The 24,473-nt window shown below is 38.6% G+C and overlaps 1 protein-coding gene and 1 long non-coding RNA gene across 2 annotated transcripts in view; both read left to right on the forward strand.

The window, feature by feature from the left end:
* LOC128534119 (NACHT, LRR and PYD domains-containing protein 12-like) overlaps positions 1 to 24,473 on the forward strand; it is a 483,267-nt gene that overhangs the window by 386,412 nt on the left and 72,382 nt on the right. The gene's annotated exons all lie outside the window — the stretch shown is intronic.
* LOC128533850 (uncharacterized) lies at positions 16,796 to 18,101 on the forward strand. Its single transcript, XR_008361397.1, has 4 exons — positions 16,796 to 16,902; positions 17,354 to 17,549; positions 17,702 to 17,843; positions 17,963 to 18,101. It is a non-coding gene; the product is annotated as an uncharacterized LOC128533850 (long non-coding RNA).

The raw sequence follows: 24,473 nt of genomic DNA on the forward strand, positions 1-24,473 counted from the left end.
CAACAACTTAAACTTTGACAACATTGAATAATGTTTATATGAATAACTCAATCTGTAAAGAAGCTGCATTAGGAATAACTTAAACGAAAGCTAAAGCTGCATTAGAAGTAAACACCATACAGAGGAGTGTAAATGCTAGTCAGAGATAGATTAAGCTAGTCAAAGGTGGGTTAAAGCTAAACTGAAATAAAGAAATGCTAGTCAAAGGTGAGTAAACGCTTATCAGAGGTGTGATAATGCTATTCAGAGGAAGAGTATACACTAGTCAGAAGTGAGTAAACATTAGAGGTGAGAAAATGCTAGTGAGAGGTGAGTAAATGCTAGTCTGAGTTTGGTAAACAATAGTCAGAAAAGGCTAATGCTAGTCAGAAGAAGGTACTAGAACACTAGAGGTGGCTTAGGAGACTTAAACATCACTTATGTGAATTTACTCCAAAGGAAAAAAAAAAAAAACTGACTGTTGTACATACTGGTTACTTTATTTATTTTTATTATTTTTCTCATTTTAATTTGGTAACCAATTGACTATATTAAAGAGTGAAAAAAGGAAGGAATCTTATTTTAGATTGTTGTTATCACAGCTACATGCGTGGGTGTGTAAACTATTTATAATTAGTGCATATTTAAAGTGCATTGATTAAACTAACCTGTGCTGCAAAGGAGTGTCTGTGGTTTCATTCTTTTTTCTTTCTCATAAAGTTTACAGGTGTGTTTTGCATCGTGTGTAACTGCTTTCCATCGATAACAACACTGAAAAATATGAAATCAACAGGATTCTGCTGAAACTCAAACAATTCTTTTTTGTGAAATCTTTTCATTTTTTATTTTTACATGGTGTGTGTGTGTGTGAGAGGGAAAAAGAGAGAGAGAGAGAGCGAATAGCTGCACATGTGCCTTAAGAATGCACTCAAATAAATGATTAACTCTGGGTTTGAATCAAAGCGGCTATTAAACACTCATGGATGTGTAAAGAGGACAGCGTATCAAATCAGACATGCAATAAGATGTGCAGTAGGGGTGTTTTTGGAATGTGCAACAGACTGTCATATGCGCACACACACGCACGCACACACACATTTAAAATGTGTGGTGTCACTATGGTGCTACGGAGAGAACAACTGTCAGTGTTGGCAGAATGCTCCACCATACCACACACACACACACACACACACACACACACGCACACACATGAAAGTCAGAACCCAACCAGTTCAGCATCACAGGCCTGCATTGATACAGAAAGAGATGCAGACATTCACTTTAGTCCAGTCTCCACCCTGAGCAGTCTGCTGTCTAAGAAGGAGTGGCCCGAAGAGGGAGGGGTGAAAGTGTGAAAGGGAGGGAGGGAGAGAGAGAGGGAGAGAGAAAGAGAGCAGGAGCGCTCCGCAGTAGCAGGGACCGAATCAGACGGTGCAGGAGCCAAAGTAGAGTGAGACGTGGCGACAGAGGAGTCTAACGCAGCCCATACATCAAGTGGTGCACAAAGAACTGAGGACTGAGAACAAACAAAAACAAATAGATTAGATATTACTATAAAGAAAAAAAGAAGAAGAAGTGCAGTGTATGGGACCGTTCTGTTCTGGGACAGAGAGAAAAAACCAAGAAGGAACAATAAGACGTGTTTTCCAGAAGGACCATTGGAATCCTGCACTTTTACACAATCCATCTCTTTCTTTCTCTTTCTCACACACACAAACACAGTCCTAGAGCAGGAGATATCTATCTGTATTCGTCCCTGCAGCTCTAAAAGCGAGTGTGTGTGTGTGAGTGAGAGAGCCTGTCGTTCCCCTGGAGTCTACGGGACCATGGCACCTGTCAGAGACGCAGCAGCTCTTGGCTGAAGACACACACATGCACTCACACTTAACACACACTCTGAGAGATTAGGAGTACAAAGGTAAGAGAGGAGTTCAAACCTAGTGCAATGATGTTCAATTAATCTGGGACATGAACACATTGACCATGTGGATGTGTTAGAGCGAAAGAGGGATAGAGTGAGAAGTGTGTGTACAAGTCAGTGTGTGTGGGGAAATATAGCATGCAGTAAATCTGGGATCTCTGTCCAGTTGTTTTGTCTGAATTGTTTACTCTCATCTGCCAGGCTGAAATATCGACTTTTCTAATGCGGCGAAAGGAAAGGGAAAAAAAAGAACGAAAAATCATTCACATGTCCATGCAAAAAGCAAAAGGCTGTCATCATCAACATTTGATGAGATTTGGCTTTTTTTTCATCCTGAAGCATAAATGATTACTGATATGTGGAGCTGCATTCCCAGAGCCATGAGTTCCTCCTAGCAGAGCCGTAGTTAAAAAGTTTTCTACAGCAACACCTCTAGTTTTGGCTGTGAACTCAAACTAAAGGCTTGTACATTTTTTTTTTGATGCAATGTTTCTATAGTAATAAAACCCAGTTATAGTAAATATTTACTTGCTTTTACATCGTGTGCTCCGGAACAGATGTGAATTAGTGCGTTTTATATTAGGCAGGATTGATTTCTACATTGCCCAGGTGCAATTGGTTCACCTCCCCACTCCCCTGCTGGTCTAGCGTAACATTTTTTGTACTCCGCTCTCCCGTACACTTGCGTATTCACACTCTCCGATACAGCGGGTGGCAATATGTACCTACTTGGTTTGTGAGCCGACATTTAACACTAAACGATTAAACGAGAAAAACATGTGCTTTCCTACTTTATCAGCATAAAGGAGGCCAAAGGATGAGACTGGCACGTGTTACATGCACACAGAGATATTGGAGGAGACAGATGGCATTAATGGCATCATGTATAAACAGCGATCTCCTTCCATGCTCAGGTATGATTGGCTTCCATATCTGATTCGATCCAATGCCGGAGTGTGCTGTACTGAGCCCGAGACCACTTTTTCAAAGCGGATTCGGGTACGGTTCCTGAGCCTGGAACGATTGTGTTCTCACTGATCCAAATGAAACAGACTTTGGGGTTATGTGTTGTCTGAAATTATCCCAGGGCTCTAACGTGAAACCAGCCTAAATTTGACCCATTATACTGATATATTTGACACTTCGGCACTACTGTGTACCAGGAATGGACTCCCCTTGGGTGTTTTCACATTAAGCACGATTTATTCATACAGTACAATGCCTGGGTACGATTGTTCTCCACTCGCCTCACACATGCTGGCAAGCTTTTATATTCGTAATTTTGTTTTAAACCTGAGTACACTTGTGTATTTACACTCCAACACAGCAGGTGGCAGTATGCACCTAGTTGCTTTGCAAGCCACAAAAAAAAACACAAAGAGGAGAAGAGTACAAGGAAGTCATCCTTCGCACTGCGCCTAACATTATTACATAACAGTGACCCTCTCATGAGCCTTCCTACTTCATCAGCTATGGTGGTGGACTGTAGTAGTTGAGCTGTGCACACAGAGTAGACAGATAGCACTGATGGCATCACATACGAAACAGTAGTCCACTTCCTCTTTCAGAGACTGTATACTGCCATCTAATGTGCTGGAGAGTGTTGATACGCAAGTGGTTAAGTCACTGGACTAGTGATTGGAAGTTCCCAGGTTCAAATCCCAAAACCAAGTTGCCACTGTTGGGCCCTTGAGCACGGCCCTCAACTACTCAGAAGTATAATGAGACAACAATGTAAGCCACTCTTATCATTTCTTTTCATAGCACAGACAAGTGCTCTTGTTTGCACATTTGCACGTGCACTTTATGTTGTCTATAAAAATGTTACTTAGCTAGTTAGTTATTGTTAATTTATGTTGTAATTTATGTAAGGTCTCTCTGTCCTGTCTCTGCTAGCCAGTTAACTAGGCCTCTTGGTTAGCTAGTTTAGTGTCTCTGTTAATTTATGTTGTAAATTTATGTTGCATGTAGCACCTTGGTCCTGGAGGAACGTTGTTTCGTTTCACTGTGTACTAACTGTATATGGTTGTAATGACAATAAAGCCTACTTGAACTTGAACTTGAACAAAAAACATGAAATTGATCTGGGTTGACTTCCCATCTACTACAGATGTGGCTGGTAGATTAAAAAAAAAAAGAAAGAAGCTGGACTATTTCTTTAACACACACACACTCTAACACAGAGGTCTTTGGCTGGAACACTATGACTTTGTCCTCTCAGTTTCTTCACTTAAAAAACATGACATTCTTTGACTGACTATAAACACAGCTGACTGTGTGCGCTTAATTAGTATTGCGCAGGCTGGATAGCATGAACCGGGTGATGGTGCACGCCCGGATGTGTGTTTAAGTCTGTGCCTGTGTGTTTGGAGGCGTGTTTATGGGCTGGGTGTGCTCCTGACTCGATGATACTTTCTGGAATCATTAAGCTCTTTTTACTCATCATTAGTGTTAATTATTGTTTGGAGTGCTTTATAATAAGCGCTAATTGATATAAAGACGGCCTTACGTTTGAAGACGGTTCATTAAGGATGACATAATAGCTGCAGAAGTTCTTGTTTTGTGTGTGTGTGTGTGTGTGTGTGTTAGAGCTAAGCATCACCCTTGTACTTTTTCCTTTTATCTTCACAGCAGGGCCATTGCCAAGGTCATCACTTTGTTCTCACAAAATCAGTGCAGTGCTTAAGGAGATTAATAGAAGTCGTCAGGCTGGTGGACACTATATGTATGTGTGTGTGTGTGTGTGTGTGTGTGTGTGTGTGTGTTTTCTGCATTGAGCTACAGTTCGTGGTTAAAAACGGTCACTCTGAGCTTTTGGAACAGAGATTGCTGGTACAGCTGCAAAGCACATGATGGACACAAACACACACACACACACACACACACACACACACACACACACACACGCACATGGAGGAACAAATCAAGTGGTTTTTACAGCTGACTGAAAGAGGAAGGAGACAGGGGGTTAACACACTTTTTTTTTCCAGGGAAAAGTAAAAAAGCTCAAAACTCTCACATCAGGTAAGAAGAAACTGAAAGCTGCTCCCAGTCAGGAGAGAATACAGGACATGGACACGGACAGTAGCCTGGGTCAGAGTAACACAATGAACACACACACACACTCATGACCACAGAGTGTAAGACTATGAACAGGAAAACCGTAAATAGTTTATTTCCTTAAATTGTTTCACGATAAAGTGTTTAAAATCTCTAAAACTCTAAAACTCTCTCTCTCTTTCTCTCTCTCTCTCTCTCTCTCTCACACACACACACACACACACACACACACATTTAAGACAGCATTCCTTCACGTGTAAAACAAAACCCTGTGTACATCATTTTAATCAAGTTAAATTAAAAGTCCAAATAGTAAAATCTGGTTTTTTTCTATGAAGCACACCTAAAGTGTGTGTGTGTATAGGTACAGTACACACACACACATATTCTAATCATCTCCATCATCCTCGTAATCATCCTGTCTTTCTTTTCTATTCAGTCTTTCTCTAATGCTTACTTGCACCACAAACCCCCTTCATGTCTCTGTCTCCAGGATAACATTCACCCTCCCCTCCTGATACTCTGCCTCCCAATGGGGCTCAGCGCTGGGAATAAACACTTGTAAAACAACCATAAAGCGCTACAGTGTCCTTCAGCATTGTACAGAGACAGAGGAAGAGACGAAGAGTGAGAGTAAATCTTATCATCTGAAATAGATGAAGCAGTTTAGGACAAAAAGAGGAAAAATAATCAGTGATGCTGACCTTCTGACTTCACTTATCACTCAGTAATAAAGCTTCTGCTGGTCTGTTTGCTCAGAACAGTTTAGTTTCCAAGCAGCAACATTAAACCACTGTCTTGTATTTTTGTCTAATTCTTGGACTAACACATTTCTGAATGCAATCCCAATCATGTAAACACTCGGGAGTGTGAGACTGGGAGGTGAAGACTTAGTGAGTGAAGTCTGGACCTATTAGAAGCTGGAGACGTTCTCCTGTCAGGACCGAGCAGAACCTCACTGATTCCTGTACAAGATTGGAAAAGATAATCAAAACTACTGTAGGGATGTTAATCTTTAATCATTGTTTGATTACTGCTAATAAATTAACCAATTAAAATTGTACTCATCTATAGCATTAGTGTACCATAATAATGCTCCTTAGCTCCCATATTTATTAATCTCTACACTACAAGAGAGTGACCTTGTATTTTGTAAAGCTAATTAAAGCTTCATCAAAACTACAAAACCAGTCCACAGTGAATAACCAGGAGACAGTAGAGGTGAGTATCTTTATTCCTGAGTGTGGGATGAGTGGAGTTGTATTTGCACTGAGCAGCTGGATGTACAGAATGAGGCTGAAGTGCAGAGCCCTGCTGAGGGTCTGAGGCTGATACTCGCTCAGGTAAATCGAGTCGTCGGTGAGCAGCACGTGCAGAAACACCTTGTCGAGTTCCTCAGAAACCACGACACACGACTCGTAGTAGTGAATCCGCTCGTGCACGTCCCGGTGAGAGTGTCTCTTCAGAAACGTCTCCAGTTTGCTGTTGTTCCGACAGAGAGAGAAGTGTCCGAGATGGGACTGGACATGGAGTCCACCTGAGTCAGTCTGCTCCACACTGCCTTCCATCATCTGCTCTCACACACATCAGCTCATTTACTGTGTGTGTTTCTCACACACTCCACACACACACAGCTCTGATCTGAAAGGCTCCACACTGTAGTACAGAGAGGTTCAGACTGAAAACAGTCCCTCAGGGAAGTGCTGCTCAGAACTCAGGGGAAACACACATTCACACAGATATATTATCGGAAATAAGCAAACACATCAAAAACACTTCTAAACGGTGAACAAATTATTAACATTATTGTTATTATTACAAATAAGTGTTTTTTGTCTACAACAGAACAGGTACGCGCACCAGCGCCCTCTTGTGGATGTAACAGGTCCGACATTGTGTGACTGTAAAATCAAGCTCTTGATTAAAATTCATTAATATGTGGAAAATGTGCTCATGATGCCAAACCTTCTCATTTAGAGCTGCATTAAAAAAAATGGTGAAGAAAATAAGCCTATAAGGAATAAAGGTGTGGAGATGAATAAGAATTAAATGATTCTGATGGAAGAAATCTTGAGTTGAAGCAGACTGGATAGCAGATAGTGAGATTATAAATCCCTTCTATGTGTGCTATATGGTCAAAATGCTTTTTACACCATCAGAATAATTCTCCAATTTTCTTTCTACTCAGGCTACACAGGTGCTTGTTTAGTCACTTGTTATTTCAAGACTGGACTACAGCAACTCACTCCTGACGGGTCTGCCCCTGTCCACCCATCATCCTCTGCACCTGATCCAGAATGCAGCTCCACATTTTGTTTTCAATCTTCCTAACTTCTCCTACACCACCCAGCTTCTGCACTGGCTTTCTGTAGCTGCCTGCATCAATTTCGATATCCTGATGCTTGCCTACGAAGCTAAAAATGGCCTACAGTTACCTCTCAGCTCTAATCACACCGCGCACTAAACTATGTTCCCTCAGATCCTCCAGCACTGCTCACTCAGAAATTAAGGAAAACATACATTTAGACTGTTTTCTGTTCTGGCACCTAAGTGGTGGAATGAACTTCCTTTATATATTATAAGATATAAAAATTTATCTGTTTCTCCAAAATAAAAAGAAGAAAAAAAACACCCTATCCCAACAGTGTTTGACTGATGGTACTTAGTTAGTAACCCATTGTAAAGATCGATCCAATAACCAATATCCAATGTGTCGCTCTGCACAATGTGATGGTCAGTTCATGTGTCAAAATGATTCTTCATGCTCCCAGAACCACTCTTTCACAGTTTTCACATTATTTGTACTAGTAAGAAAAAAAAGCCCTATTATACCTTTAACTCCTGATGAAAAAAAAAGCTGTTAAAACACGGGCTAAGATAGTTTAAGCGGTTAACCCAGTTAATTTGTTAAAAATATTTTTTGAGATTCTGTAATTGACTTAAATATGAAAGTAATTGAGTTAAATACTACAGTCTATAATGTACATTAGTAGCAGATGAATATCTACTTAATTTGTAAGGGACCACCACTAGAGGTCACTGTTTTGTTTGTGTAGTTTTGGTTTGCAGACTAAGTTTCCCAGAAGGCACCTCGGTCACGTGATGCGGGTGCTCACCTGAACCAAGGTAGCTTATTAGATCTTCTATAAATAGCTGTTTATTTTGGGCAACTGGGTCGATCATTGTTTGTATTCACTGTCTCTGATGTGGGCATTTTGGTTTGTATTTTGTTTTACTAACCCTTGTTTTACTCTGTAAGCGGTGTGCAAGTCCCAAGGCTCTAGTGTAGAGATCATAAGTGTGATCGCTGTGTTTTAGTGTGTGTGGAGCTGATTCTGTATCGTGAAGTGTTGTGTTAGTGTCAAGTTTTGTGAGTATTGTTTGTGTGCCTAATGTGTTATTCCTGTATGTTTAGCTATGGCAGTGGTTCTCAAACATTTTCTGTCATTCCCCACCTAAGGGGGTGGGCGAATTTTCAAGCCCCACTTGTCAACAAAATGATAACGAAAACGGCCAAGTGTACAATTTATTGAAATAAAAATTTCTAAACCAATAAGATCAAATAACGGCAAGTTCAAAACAGATAAAATACAAGTGCAAATTGAAAAAAAAAGAGCTTTCTTTCAAAGAAGTCGAGTGGCTTATTAACATGACTGGGGTGTGTTGTCTCTAAGTGTCTTCCTACTTTGTTGGGTCTCTCCTCACACACCGGTCTCTCCTCTGCCCTCACCATCACCACCATGAATCCAAGCGCAACATATAGGCTTCATTATAGACTTTTTGGTTGATTAGGCTGATGATGCTGAATCACCTGCTTTTTTGTGGTCCATGTAACAAATGTATCCATTGACGTTATTATGCTAACTACATACAGTACGCTACTGACCCAGAGTTATGCTCTAAAATGCCCCCCCCCCCCTCCCTGCCACGGATTGCCTCCCCACACACATAATCTTTTTCAAATAATATATTAGAACATAAATTCATAGGTTTATGGTTTACAAATTATAACGAACAAATTTAATTATAAAATGAGCAATATAAAAATGTTGTATAGGGAAAAATATATATAAATTATATATATTTTTTCATATACAACATGTATATTTTTATATTGCTTATTTTATAATAAAAATCGTTTCCTATAATTTTTCACCACAAACAATATTTATTTAGTGTAATTTGTGATAAATAATTTGTTATTTGTACATTGACAAACCCCTGCAAAATAAATGTGCCATAAAAGAATCATTTTGGGGGATTTGTATTAATCGTCTCGACGGCTGTCACGCGCCTAGGGTTAATTATAATAGTAATAATATATCTGATAATAATAAACCTTTGAATGTCCTAATATAATAATTGATAGAGATTACGTGTGTATGTGTTGGGGGGCGAATAACACCTGTTTGTGACGGCGGTAAAGTTAGTTTTATATTCGCATCTCCGAATTTAATAGCTGCGTAAATAAACCCGTGAATAAAATACCCAAATATATTTCCTCTCTACATTGTCTTTCAGCTACATCCGCCTTAAATTATACATGTTTAAAAGCATAAACACCATTATTCTCTACGGCGCAACGAATGATTTAGGGATCATCACAAAATGCAGCACACCAACAAAACAAAAAGCGTAGAACGATATTGATCTTCCCTTCTGTTCAGCGCCTGAAGGATCAAAAAGCAACTTTGTTGCCACACTGGAAACTAGAAATGCCAGACTAGTACTGCCTGAAAAAATACAGAAACATCAGCATACACATTGGAATAAATGAAATGACATATATAATACCGAACGTTTCCTTATATATTGTTCCTCTGCAATTAACATGCCGACGTTAAACCGTTATTGTTGCACTATGGTTCCACTTTTTCTCTGATGTTATTTTAATTTACTTGTATTAATGATCCATTTCTTTGCGTGTGATTGTTTAGTATCGAGTGTCCGATGTTTATTGTCAATAAAGAAAAGCATGAATTAGAATATGTACTTTCCTATTATTTTCCACTAATTCCCTCCCGTTCATTGCGCCCCACCTGTCATGTCTGTATTCCCCACTAGTGGGGCGCGCCCCACACTTTGAGAACCACTGAGCTATGGGGTATGGTTAGCTAGGTGTCGGTTTAGATATTTGGACGTTTAGCCCCTAGCCTTTTCCATGATGTTCTCTCTGGTCTCGTCCTGTCTGTGGTCTTGTCTTGTCTTGTTTCAGCTCCATGCCTAGTTTGTTTGTGCGCTCTTAGCCTCTGGTTGCGCTCTTAACCTCTTATTTAAAGCTACAGAGCCTATATTATGTGTGTAAAGCTAAAGAGCCTATGTAACGCTATGGAGCCTATGTTATGGTTGTAACCCTACAGAGCATAGGGTATGTAAGCTCTGTCTTTAGTTGGAGTTCTTGATTTGTTTGATTAGTTTCTTTTATTTAATGTGTTGATTAGTGACTGTTTTGGGGGTAAATAAAGACTTTTTTTTATTATTATTTTAAATACCACCATCCCCCTCTGCGCCTATGCCTACCTGTAAGACCACAGCAACAACAGCCTAGTACCCCTAGATCATGACATTTCTTCGGTAATTTCTCTAAATTATAGCAGTAACAAAATATAATACATTTTCTATAACTGCAGTGCACAGACATTAAAGCCAGTTTCAAATCACAGGTTTATATTCATAAACTTTCTGATACATTAGCAATAGTGCCATCATACCCATGGACTTTTAAAGCAGGTGCTCAGCATTAACGTTTGTGTGTGAGTGAATCTATGTCTTAGAAATGTCTATGTACTGAACAGAAATGTCCTTTTTTTTATATGACATTTTACATTGCAGCAGAAGAGCTGCAGCTCCTGCTTTACATGTACAAAAATAGTTCAATTTCACTACACGCAAGAGACACTACTTGGCCCAGAGCTACACTGCTCATCAAAGTCAGGCCACATTATAACACACAAAGAACCATCTACACACTGAGGCACAAAATGATCTTGATCAAAGTCTATGGTCTATGTACAGTAGGTCTAAGCAATATGTCCTTACTCCTACACTTTCCATCAGTGAAAAGAGACCAGAGGTGGGACCAAGTCATTGTTTGGCAAGTCACAAGTAAGTCTCAATTCATTGCCCTCAAGTCCCGAGTCAAGTCCCGAGTCAAGACAGGCAAGTCCCGAGTCAAGTCCCAAGTCAAAGCCAACAAGTCTCAAGTCAAGTCCAAAGTCCTAAGGTTTGACTTTCGAGTCTTTTCAAGTCTTTTTAGCAGAAAAATCAAATGTATACAGATTATGTATGGTTGTAAGATCTGTATTTATTGAACAAATTTTTTTTATGAAAGAACATTGCTCAGATACATAAAAATACAAATGTTAGTAAATGCTAGTAGCAATGTAAAATGGTAGCACATATTCTTAATGAAGTAGGCTACTTCATACAAACAATAACGTTGTTTTCTTCACATAACATTAAAGAACTTTGCTCCCTACCTTGATACACTCACGTAGGCTACCTCATACAAACAATCCGGTGCTGTGTCGAAGTTGGTTCCCCAATCAGGATGCGTTTTTTTAGCCCCACCCCCGTGAAAAGGGCACAGGGAACGCGCATTTAGGAGAAGGCTCGCCCGCGGAGGGTTATGCGCGGACCACTGAGGTTCTACAGAGCGCGGTAAAGAATAAAAAGGACAGTTAGTGTTTTTTAATCCCTGACGAACTCTAGCCATCAGGATGTGTTTCCCTTGTTATCTTGGACATATTTAGAATGATGAACCTCGGCTGAGTCACTTGTAGGCTGTAAACATGTCAGTATTTAGTCTGATATTTCATATCAAATATGCCTTTTCAGCAAAACCATAATGCCAAAATAGAGACCCGTCAGATACAGTCTCAAGACATTAATAATAATAGTAATAATAATTATTATATATAAATTAATAATAATAATAATTAATTAATAATATAATTAGCATTTTATCCATGTGATGTCAATTCACTAGGTCACATTATTTGAATAAACCCAAACTGCATATGAAAGAATGGGTAGTGTATACCAGTGATTAAATGTAAACAATACAACGCATGTACTGACATGTTTACAGCCTACAAGTGACTCAGCCGAGGTTCATCATTCTAAATATGTCCAAGATAACAAGGGAAACACATCCTGATGGCTAGAGTTCGTCAGGGGATTAAAAAACGCTCACAATTTCCTTTTTGGCCTTTACTGCGTTCCGTAGAAGCTCAGTGGTCCGCGCATATAGACAATTTTTTATAGCCAAACGAAACTACCTTCGGTATCATTTCGCGAACTGGCGCGTGCACGTTGTTGTCACGTGTTGGACGCTGTCGAATCAAAAGAATCTACGGTACTTTGATTGGATGTCGTGCCGAATGCGCGCATGCGCTCTGTCACACACACGCGCACAGACACATAAACAGAGATAAAGCGGACCGTGTTAACATACTTTTTATCTTTGGGCTTTTTATGGGAAGTAGCAAGTCTTTACAAGTCAATAGGCGCAAGTCCAAGTGAAAGTCCGAGTTATTTATGTTAAAGTCCAAGTCGAGTTGCAAGTCTTTTTATATTTTGTCAAGTCGAGTCTAAAGTCATCAAATTCATGACTCGAGTCTGACTCGAGTCCAAGTCACATGACTCGAGTCCACACGTCTGAAAGAGACCACTAGACCCATCTCTGGGCAGATATTGTGTGATTGGCTGTCAGTAGAGATTGGCGAGTGGACCAAATAGGAGTGTTGTGTTCTTCAGGGCACCCCTTTGGGAAAAAAACACAAGGTTTCCTTTTCAGCGAGTTCCATGTTTAATAGTGAAAGTAAAAAGCCACACACACAATGTGACAAAAACTCACAGGATTGGGACTAAACAGCCATGTGCACTTTGGAGCAATGGAAATGGTTTGGTTTATTTAGTCCAGGTTGACCATATTTAAGAGCGATGGGCACTTCAAGGTAAAAGGTGAAGCAGATGAAGCCATGCAGTCATCATGCGTAATGCCCACTGTTCAAGCCTTTAAAGGCAGTGTTATGATCTGGGGTTGTTTTAGTTTGTCAGGTCTAGGCTCAGCAATGTTATGTGGCAATAAAATGAAGTCAGCTGAATATCTGAATGTACTAAATGACCAGGTTATCTCATCCAGTGCCAATGTACTTGAGTACCGTAATGGTCATAGTATTTGTGCACATAGATTCCACTATATTTCTTCAAATTGCTCACAATTGATAGAAAGTCAAAAATGTCCTAAAAATGTCCAATTTTAGATATGCCCTTACAATTAATGTTTTATTGCTGATTAGGCACTTGCATGACAAAAAAGGTGCAGTCAAAAATAAAGTTCCTAATATTTTAATCTCTATGGTGATTTAACTGATTTGTGTATTGCGTCTTACAACGTCGTCTGTCTCGTTGGCGATTTTACATGGTGCAATTTTCAATCTAGGTGACGCACATTAATGCTATTTTAATTTGAAATGGTATGGTAACCAAACAGTTTCTTTCTGAAGACGGAAAAAGCAGAAGAAGACAAGCAAGGTCAATCTCAAGGCAGTTCTGCTATACATAATACATGATTTATTGCTATAGTATTAGTACTTGTTTTAATAATCGCAATGATGCCCGTGATCACAGACAGACTTGTGTCACATATGAGTAGGGTTGCTAAGGTTGTAGAATAGAGAGGTGTATAGGCTAAATGTCTGTGCTAGGTAGTGGTACATACTGTACAGTTGCAGAATTAAAGAGTTAACTTAAATGTGCGTGTCTTTGAGTGCACACTTGTGAGACTGAGTGCTCTCTGTCATTGGGTGTTGCTCTGTTACCTGGATGCTGCTGACAGCGGCAGGAGATTTACTGTAACTGTACAGCGAGCAGCTCAGGATGGCAACTAGTCCACCATGTAAAGGAAAAAAACCTCAACAGAAATATAAATCAGAGCCCATGGCTTAACAGAGCATAATCTGTTCATCATCTTTGCAGTCGCACTTTTACTTTTTCAGGCACACTTGTACATATATTTGCATTACAATACTTTACTTGCAAACTTGTTTAAATCTGATAAAAAATGTTTTTACACCATGTATTGTATGTTGAATATTTTATACTTGATGCACATTTACACACTCAAACATTGTCATTTTATGTGCTTTTACACCAGTGGGCCAAGTTTTCAAGATCTCGCCTAGGGCCTCACAACGCCACAGGCCGACACTGAACACATCAATGGATTTGTAAAGTGGAATAATTTTCACAAAGCACGATTGTTGGTCATGAATTGGCTACTATGAGTCCTGACTTTAATTGAAATATTGAAAGCTTTTGGGAAATGCTGGCGAAGACTTTACTTTCCCAACTCTCCCATCATCAGTATTACCAGGGGTGGACTGGGACCAAAAAGTGGCCCTGGACTTCTTGGCCCACAGCAGCCCACATCATAATACATTGGCTCATTAATGTAGAGATACATTGCTGCTACTGATTTTATTCCATATTACATGTTCAGTTTGATTGTGATTCTTTTCACTCGGCTCTGGTAGATCAGGGGAGACGTGTTGGTCATCATCAGCAGGCACTGGATCATCCTCACTGACCTGCTGCACTTACAGCTTACACTGATGAGTGGTGTATCTTACACTGATGAGTGGTGTATCTTACACTGATGAGTGGTGTATCTTACACTGCATCATGATGATACCACCTGCGAAATGTTCATGATATCTCACAAACAAAAAGGCCGATTTGTCTTTTCCTCATAAAGTGTTTAGGTGAATTTCCACCCATACAAGTGTGACAAATATGCAAAGAAAAAAAATCAGAAAGGGGCAAATACTTTTTCATGGCACTGCACATGTAGTCAGATTGTTCCACTGGGATGAAACTGTGCCAGGTGGAGTTATAGCACTTTCAAAATCACACTAACTTTACACTGATCTGAATAACTTTGAATGATGAACTTCTTTGTTTTTTTCAAATATGACCCAATATATGTTCAGTGATACTTTTTTATTTACGTTTTTGTGTTACATTTTTATACTAGTAAGTGGTTTTACAAATGAATCTCCACTTTAATGATCCAGTGTATTATGATGTGGATGTGATGAGGATCCCTGACTGTAATGTTAGAGCCGTCAGAGCGGAACTGGAACTTTCCTTCACACCAAAGGCAGAATCTGTTCATTTGAAGCATTTCACAGCATTTACCTCTAAAGCTTTTTCTTATTTTTGTGTAACTTTCAGCTCCACCTTTTTTTCTTCCTCCTTTTCATTTATTAAAATTATTATTAATTTGCTCAAAGAAATTCGCTGCATCGAGAAAAGATCAATATCTCTCCCTCCGTAAATTAAAAGTGAAGGTGTCTGATTTATATTGATGGAGGGCAAAACATCCGCTTTATGTTTAATGTTGTTCACGGCAGCGTAACAGTCCGTTAATTCACGCTCGTGTAATGATGAGATGGACAAACTGCTCGATGCCCCCGTTCTTTTATTTGCTGCATTATCAGGTTATAGTACAACCTTTTGGGTGGATCCCGCACTTAAATCTAACTAAAAACTACTGAAAAAAAAACAAAACTCAGGCTCTATATCCCTGCAAGTATCCTTGTCTGCAGCCTGCAAATCGGTTGTAAGTAAATTATGACGTCGACGCAACGTTCCTCCCACAACTCCTCTCATTGGTGCCAAAGTGATGACGTTGAAACTTCCATTTCTGGTGTTCTTTGCTGAATGTTGAGTAGGTGCACCGGGTACATTTTATGACTAAATTGTTAATTTAAAGTGTATCGTTAGTACTTAAAGTAGGTTTTTGTGTGTGTGCTTTTTAATGCATTTGAGATGATGTGTCTTCCCCAGTGCATGCGTGGTATGTCATGGATACAGTAAAGTTTCCATCTATAACGGCTAGTAATTCATGCATATATATATATATATATATATATATATACAATTTGTCGCGGATGATGTTTCACTGTAAACGAGCCTCGATGTAATAAGTGTGTATCTTTATTGCAACAGTATCTGTAAAGGGTCTAACATTACTGAGTTCTTTTAAATGTATTTTTTTTCTTAGTAAATTAACTTAAATGGTTTCATTTTTAATGTTGTGATTTAATTTGCAAAATGTTAGGATTTGTTTATGTGAATAAAATCATTTAGCACAAAGACGAGGGCTTGTTTTTTATAATGCAACTTCTATATACAGTGGTGTGAAAAACTATTTGCCCCCTTCCTGATTTCTTATTCTTTTGCATGTTTGTCACACAAAATGTTTCTGCTCATCAAAAACCGTTAACTATTAGTGAAAGATAACATCCCGTGTGTGAGAGTCCTTAGATAAAATCGCATGGTTATCCTGCCTACTCGCTTACTTCCACGTTTGGGTTTACCATCCACGTTACAAAGGGCTAACCGCTAGTGCTAAAGTCTTCCGATCATCCCGGTTAGTTTGTGACACCTAATGTTTATTTTCAACCTTTCTTCTCCTCTGTGTCCTTCCAGAATCACACAGCTGTAGATAGGGTTGTGCAGATAATTGAGGCCACAGAGGGAGAGTCTTTGCCCAAAGGGGACCTAATCATGCAAGCATATCTGCACTTCGAAACTTTATGTGATTTGGACTACATGTACTCCTGTGTGTCCTGTGGATACACTCCAAGTACCGTGATTATGGACCTTCATAAAAAAGGAGTGTTTAGCATTCCAGGTAAGTATAAAGTTATTATATATTAGTTGCATTGGTTTCTTATTTCTGTTTCTGTACTGTTGCTGTGTAAATTAATTCACATATTAGGCTTTCATTTGAGTTTTTTTATTTTATTATTTTTTTTATATTACAGTGAGTGAAATCCCATCTCCACCTGCAACTTACGATGGTCATGTTGACATAGAAAAATTTTGGGATTCAGTGGCAATGGACATGTTAAGCAGGGGGTTTTACCCAAGTAAGTTTTGATTATAGATATTTTTTTCCAGAATATCCCATTTTTATAACTGCTTTTGATATGAAGCAGGTATGAAAACAGAAAAATAAAACAGGCAGCCTAGGATTAGTTTTTTCTGTTTTCAGCGTAAGGCTTACTTTTGGTTAATGTTTTATTTCTGAAAAAGCAAAATTAATTTTGGTTCATCTTAGCCCACAATTTTTTTTTTATTAGTTTAAAGCATAAACATCTGATTTATTCATTTTTTTTTTTTTTTATAGTAAACAAGACTTTAATGTTTCCTGCCATTATGTTTTTCTAGCAGATTAATCTTGATGTAAAAATTTATAATGTTTAGGCTAAAAAATCTGACAAATGGACAGTAAAGATTTTTTTTTTTTACTATTTTATCACTTTTTGTATGGTTATTTTATGTTTGTTGCATTAAATTTCTATATTTTTCTTCTTCAAGGTGGTAAAGAAAATCCATTTACAGTTTCACCAAGTTATCACAACTGGTCCCCATGGATAGGTCCAAAAACAAGGCAATCAGCCATGGTACTGTATTAAACACGGAGAGTGCAAAACTACATTCTCCAGATGGAGGAAGTGACATTGATGTGCCTTTTACTGAGGAAAGGCTTGGAGATGAGCTACTCCACCTTAAGGTACATATTTGTTTAAATTGTTTAGTGTTTTGGTTTACCATATAATGCTATTATAACACCGTTGCCTGTATAGCACGATGGTGTGTATTTACGTATGTATGTATGCAGTCAGAAACTGATTATACTACTTACAAATTTGCATACATGATCAGATTGCAGATTTGAAAAAGCTGTGTAGAAAGTGTGGGGTTGATGCTGTTGGTTCCAAAATGGATCTCGTCCTCAGACTTTGTGATAAAATGTCAAACAGAGTCACATACAACAAGGTGTTTGAAAAGGTGTGGGGTGCTTCAGGTAAGTTTTTTTTTTTTTTTTCTTTTCTTTTTTTTCTCTTCGTATGTATTGTTTGAATGGGTTTACTGGTCTTTCAAAAAACTTGTAGGTTTTCATTTAAATGTTTTATGTGCTTTCAGGTGGTGTTGGAGTAATCATGTGTCCGTGTGGTATTGTATATTCTGTCAAGTTCAACCTGAGAGCGGAGAGTCCCCGTGACTTTGCTGATCTTCTTTTGTCTTGGAAACATTTTCCACATATAACGATTTATGACTATCCAAGAGGGTTGGTGGAACACACAAATAAGCGAAAACCACTTCACCCACCTTTCCATCCCTTTGAGGGCAGAGTACAAGACCCTACCCCTGAAAACATACAAAAAGCAAAAGAAGGGAAGTTAAAGATTCACCTTCCCTGGCTGGCTCACAAGAAGACGCTTGTGGATCCTGACTGCCACCCAATCACTGGTTCCTCAGAGCACTCAGATTATTCAAAAACAACCCAATTTTTGAATGAAACCCTAGATGTGCAAGAAACACATGCAGGTTGAGCTTGTTCTTTAAATCAATAAAGTTTATGTGCTTTGCTTAATATTTAAGATTTGTTTATATTTTCTACTTCTGTACAGCTGTCCAGTCCCAATGTGACCCTGGGTGGTGTTCAGGTCCTGTGGTAACAAGCCTAGCCTCTGTTAAAGCAAGCAGAACATTTTGGGGATCTATCTAAATCTGGGGCAACAGCAGTTGGTAAGTTACATTCAGGAATTTTATTTTGCAAAATACAGTTGATCCACGTAAGTTTTTTTTATTTTATTTTGGTGGTTTTGTTTTTTCTTTTTTTTTCTGAATCCTAGCTTAATAATGCTTTGGATGTCAGAAAATTTCCAGATGAGCAACTTACAACTGTATACAACATAACCCTAACACGATCAGACCTGTGCTCTCTAGGCCTGGAAAAAGACATAGAGGGAACGGTAAACAGCTAAGACACATAATATTTCCATATAGAATTGATCAATGATGTTTATGTTGAGTTTCCGTTATTTTTATTTTTTATTTATTTTTTTTTTTTTTCTTTAATTACAGGTTCTCAACTGTTGCCTTAAAGTGCCAGAGACCATAGCAAAATCACACGTGATAGAGTCTGTATTTTGTGCTCAGATTGCTTAAGCTGCTTAAAGGGATAGCTTAAAGTATGTTCTTTTTTTTTATACAGAATGTAAATGTTTTTTGTGCCAATTCATATCAAGTTGCTACATGGCCAAATAGGATGCTTGAAGAGCAACTTTTACACTTGCCTGTATGTATTAGTCACTTCCTGACCAATGACCAATATAATTTTTTTAAAGCTGAATACAAACATTGACTGGTTTATCTTCCCAACCTGGGTACCAGGACATTGGATGGTTTGTGTAAGTAATTCTTAATCTTTAACCCGTTTAACTTGTGATTTACTTATGTCTGCTTCTGCCTGAATTTGTGCTGTATGTAAACAATTATTATTTTTGTCAATATATTGAACTGTGTCCATGTGTGATATTACAGGAATGCATCCTTAGTTCAAATTTAAGCATATCTACCCAGAGCAAGTGTTTTGCAGTAAAGGAAGAATGGAATATTTTTCATAAAATGCTAAAAATGTATTCTCATCTACTTTTTGATTTATAAACTGCTGTTGTCATCTTGTTGTCTGGTGAATGTATTGTCACATACTCACAGATTATGAATCCGGGAAAGCATGATATTTATTTCCTTGATCCTCTGCATGGTGGAATATTTAGTCAGGAAGAATATGTGCAAATCTACAGGTTTTATAGTGCACTATTTTGAGAGGTTGTGGTCGTTCATAACCACTGAGATTTGTACGCATCTGAAAGCTGAATAAATGAGCAAAGGATTCAGCGTTTGTATAAAATGTATAATTCATAAGTATAAGTATTCCAACTGTATTTCCTGTTTATCGTGGCAGCGATTTCAATCCATTTCACTAACCAATGAGAGGAGTTGTGGGAGGAACGTTGCGTCGATGTCATTAATTTACTTACAACCAATAAGAATCTATGTGCGCCCCAGATTCAGCCCCGCCCCAATCTGCAGGCTGCAGACAGGGGCTTCTCGAGAATTAAGTGCGACGGAAAGACTGTGCCTCTACTTGGATTTATACGGATTACATAATAATATATTTACTAATTTATTAATATTTATTTTTATTTAACTTGCTTTATTTAAAAGTAGACCCTTTAAGATTTTTATAGATATATTTCTCATGTCGGTAAGTGAAGTATTCGCGGAGTTTCAGTCAATTTTAATGACCCGTTTTAGAAAGATATTGGTGGGTATGGGATATTTACATACCCTTCATAAAAAGTACAAAAACTTTTTATCTTTACTGTCAAAAATTAAATAACAGTAAACTTTTTCTGTTTCATATCAATAAATATTAACATTTTTTTTTTTTTGCACTTTTTAAATGTCAGAATTAAGCGAGGGACAATTTTTATGTAATTTTTTTATCATTTCAAAGTCAGAAGTATACATACACTAAGTTTATTATGTCTTTAAACAAAATGAAAACCCCAGATGATTTCATTCTAAACTTACGAAGCTTCTAATAGGTTTACATTTAGGCATTTGGCAGACGCTCTTATCCAGAGCGACTTACATTTTTTAATCTCATTACACATCTGAGCAGTTGAGGGTTAAGGGCCTTGCTCAAGGGCCCAACAGTGGCAACTTGGTGGTTGTGGGGTTTGAACCTGGGATCTTCCGAACCGTAGGCCAATGCCTTAATCACTGAGCTACCCCTGGCCCCTAATAGGTTCTAATAGGTTAATTGATTCCATTTGAGTTGATTGGTGGCACACCCCAAACACAGAGCCTCTTTCTCTTTCTTTTCACGGTCATCTGTTCAGACAATAATATGCAAGTATAAAAAACATGGGAATGTACAACCATCATACCAAATGTTTTTTTTGGTGCGAAATAAGAAATCAACCCCAGGACAACAGTAAAAGACCTTGTGAAGATGCTGGCTAAAACTGTTAAGACAGTGTCATTATCCACAGTAAACGAGTCCTGTACCACCTAGAGCTGAAAGGTTACTTTGGGAAAAGAAATCCATTACTTCAAAACCACTATAAAAAAAGCTAGACTGCAGTTTGCAACTGCATATGGGGATAAAAATATTGTGGAGACATGTCTTGTGGTCTGATGAAACAAAAATCTAACTATTAGGCCATAATGATAAATATTATATTATGATGAAAAAGGGCAAAGCTTTGAAGCCTCAGAACACCATCCTAACTGTGAAGTATGGGGGTTGTAGTATAATGTTGTGGGGTTGCTTTGCTGCAGAAGAGACTGGTGTCCTTCACAAAATAGATGGCATTATAAGAAAAGAAAAGTATGTGGATATGATGAAGCAACATCTGAAAACATCAGCCAGGAACTTAAAGCTTGGGCGCAAATGGGTCTTCGAAATGGACAACGACCCCAAGGATACCTCCAAATTAGATACCAAGTGGCTTAAGGATAACAAAGTCAAGGTATTAGAGCGGCCATCACAAAGCCCTGATTTCAATCCCATGGAAAATTTGTGGGCGGCACTAAATAGGCGGTCTAACTGTTTAAAATACCTGTAGGCTAACTGAAACATATTTTATTAAATAAATAAATAAATAAATACTCACTTTCAAAGAATATAAACAAAAAATAACAATCTTCACCTCTTTATAGCATCAGTCCAACAGGTGGGAGTCTTATACAGTAAATCATGTGATTGCATCTCAATGAAGGTAAATTACTGGCTCAACTTGATTTTTTAATTTTTCAAGAACACAGTGTTACCTGTTGTCTTAACAAATATCTCTGTAAGAAGTTCGCCCAACAATACAGTATTAATTCATTCAACATTTGTCTATTTTTTACAGTGTGGGCTGCAGGTGTCCCAATGTATTAATGCTCTTGTATTAGCAGCACACTAAACACTGTACATTCTTTGTCACAAAATTTGATAATGCACGTGTAAATTTCAGTATTTCAAAAGATTTTTTAAATATAATCAAAATGGTTAAAATTGAACAAGCTTAAAGGATCCTGGCTAAAAATAAATAAATAAAATAAAAAAAAGCTGAATGTCCTAAACCATACAAGTTTTCAGTGTATTCTTTCAGTAAACATCCTGAACTGAGAGACTTGGTTTCTGGCAATTTATTGAAGGGATTTGTTAGCCACTTGTCAGGCTAGGGTCAGCCTAATTCATTCCATAGCAAGGACAGTCTTTCAAACACAGACACACACACACACACACACACACACACTAAACTTACACCATTTCATTCCACTTTTATTCATAATTTCACTTTTTTGTATATTTTTAACCTGGATGCTATAATCTCTAAATACTGTATTTTATTGATTTTCATTTTGACTATCAATCATATTTACACTCATTACATTTATTATACCTATATTGCAATACAGAATCTTGTTTTGCAACTTTGTTTGGGTCGGCTTTGCACTCTAAATGAACTTTGTACTGGTCGGCTTTTTAATGTTTTAACTGTGCTCATTGACACACCTTCACTTGTGCGCTTTATGTTTGGGATTCTTTTGGTATAATTTAAGATATGTGTAGTCTCAGTTGTGTTGTTTTATATAGCTCTCTGGTCCTGGAGGAATGTTATTTCATTTCACTAGGTACTGTAAGTACAGTAAATAACAATAAAAGCCGCCTTAACTTCTGACTTTGCCCTATCTATAAACATGCATTACATCACACAGAAAGCACAGTTTCTTTATTTATTATATTTTATTTATTTTAGTTATTTCAAACTTGCTTCCTCTTGGTTTTTGAATTTAGACTTTAGCAATATTTTCTTTGTGTATGTAAATGCTCTTCACTATTAAATATAGTTAAAGTTAATACTTTTGATTTTTTATTTATTTTTTACTGTGCAACTTCACCAAGTATTTAAGTGCTCTCCATATTTATTTTTATTTCTTCCACAAAGTGGAAAGTTCGGCACAGTCCTTACAGGTTTTAACAATTTGTTAAAAAGTTATTTTAAAAATTCCAGTAATTTCAAATCTCCTTAATTGCAGGACAGTAATTTGACACTTCTGAAATTGTGACATTTTGTCTGGAATCTTTTGTCAAATGTTTAATATATTTTAATAAATTCAAATTAAAAGTCAGTATCATTTTAACAGTAAAAAAGGTTTCTCTGAATTTCAAACTTCATTAAATAAGTTGTAGCTTTTTTTCTTGTAAATTATAATCAGCGTTGGGTATAATAATTTTGTAATCTAATTACTTTTTCCAATCATGCAGTAATATAACGCGTTATATTTTAAATGCACGTAATTTAATTACAGTTACCTATTGTTGATGTATATATGATTGCATGTAACAGTACCAACACATGACCAAAAGGTGGCGGTGTTTGGCAGGTGTATATAAGGGAAGGGCCCCCCTTTTTTCTCTCTCCACTCGGCTCTTGAAAACTGCGGTAAAGCCAGCCGCGGTTCAGAAAAACACGGTCAAGCCAGCCGCGATTGATTTTAACGTGCGCGCATATTACAGTGATTACGGTAGTTTCAGGAACTACACAGAGAGCACGCGCTTTTAGAGCGCTTTTCATTAAGACGCCCAGGACTGAGAGATAATACAAAATGCTCGTGAATTTTTACTTGCTTATTTATTTGCATTTCTGCTTTAATATCCGTGTTATTTATTATTTTTAAAATGATTATATATATATATTTATATATATTGTAGCGTTTCTACCGCTAAGCAGGAACTTGGAGAGACAAGTGAGCTTCCTGGCTGCCCAATGCAATGGCTGGGAGTATTTTAATGGGTTTCCAACACAACGGCACATGCACAATCACAGTCACAAACATAAGACACACATTCTAGCCCTCACACACACAACCTGGCTGAACCCACTAATTCAAACACCTTTCCCCAACAGGGTGACCACATAACAACCCCTCCCGCAAAGCATGATGGTTCCCAAACGAAACCCCGCCCACGCCACATTGCCCCCACCCGAGCTGTGACCGTCCCCGGTCACCACGGCGCACTCAGTCTAACAGGCGTGACGGTGGTCGGCGCTGGCGTTGGGAACGCCGGAGACTTTTTGCGGGGGAAGGGGGGCCGTCGCCCTCCTCCTGAGGCGGACTGGCCTCCACAGAATCCGACGATGCCCTGGCGTGGGGCTGATAAGGAGCCAGGCGGTCCCTGTGGAGCACGACCAATCGCGACCGCCCCGTCAACCGCACCCGGTAGACCACTTCAGAGAGCTGTGCAACGACCGTGCAGGGGCCCACCCAGTGCGACATAAGCTTAGGTGAAAGCCCCCTTTTCCTTCCGGGGGAATACACCCAAATTTGCTCCCCAGTAGCAAAGTTCCGCCCCCGGCTGTGAGTATCGTACACGCGGCGCTGCTTAACCCCGGCGTCCGCCAAGTGTCTACGCGCCAACTCGTGGACACGGCACAGTTTGTCTTTCAACGAAAAAAAATAATCCAAACCCGGTTTCGTGTGTAAATCCACTTGTGGAGGGGGCCCGAACACCAGGTCCACAGGCGTGCGCAACTCGCGACCGAACATTAATGCAGCTGGCGTCAGTTGTGAGGACTCCTGCACT

This window comes from Clarias gariepinus, chromosome 12 (genome assembly GCF_024256425.1).
Source record: "Clarias gariepinus isolate MV-2021 ecotype Netherlands chromosome 12, CGAR_prim_01v2, whole genome shotgun sequence".
Classification (NCBI taxonomy): domain Eukaryota; kingdom Metazoa; phylum Chordata; class Actinopteri; order Siluriformes; family Clariidae; genus Clarias; species Clarias gariepinus.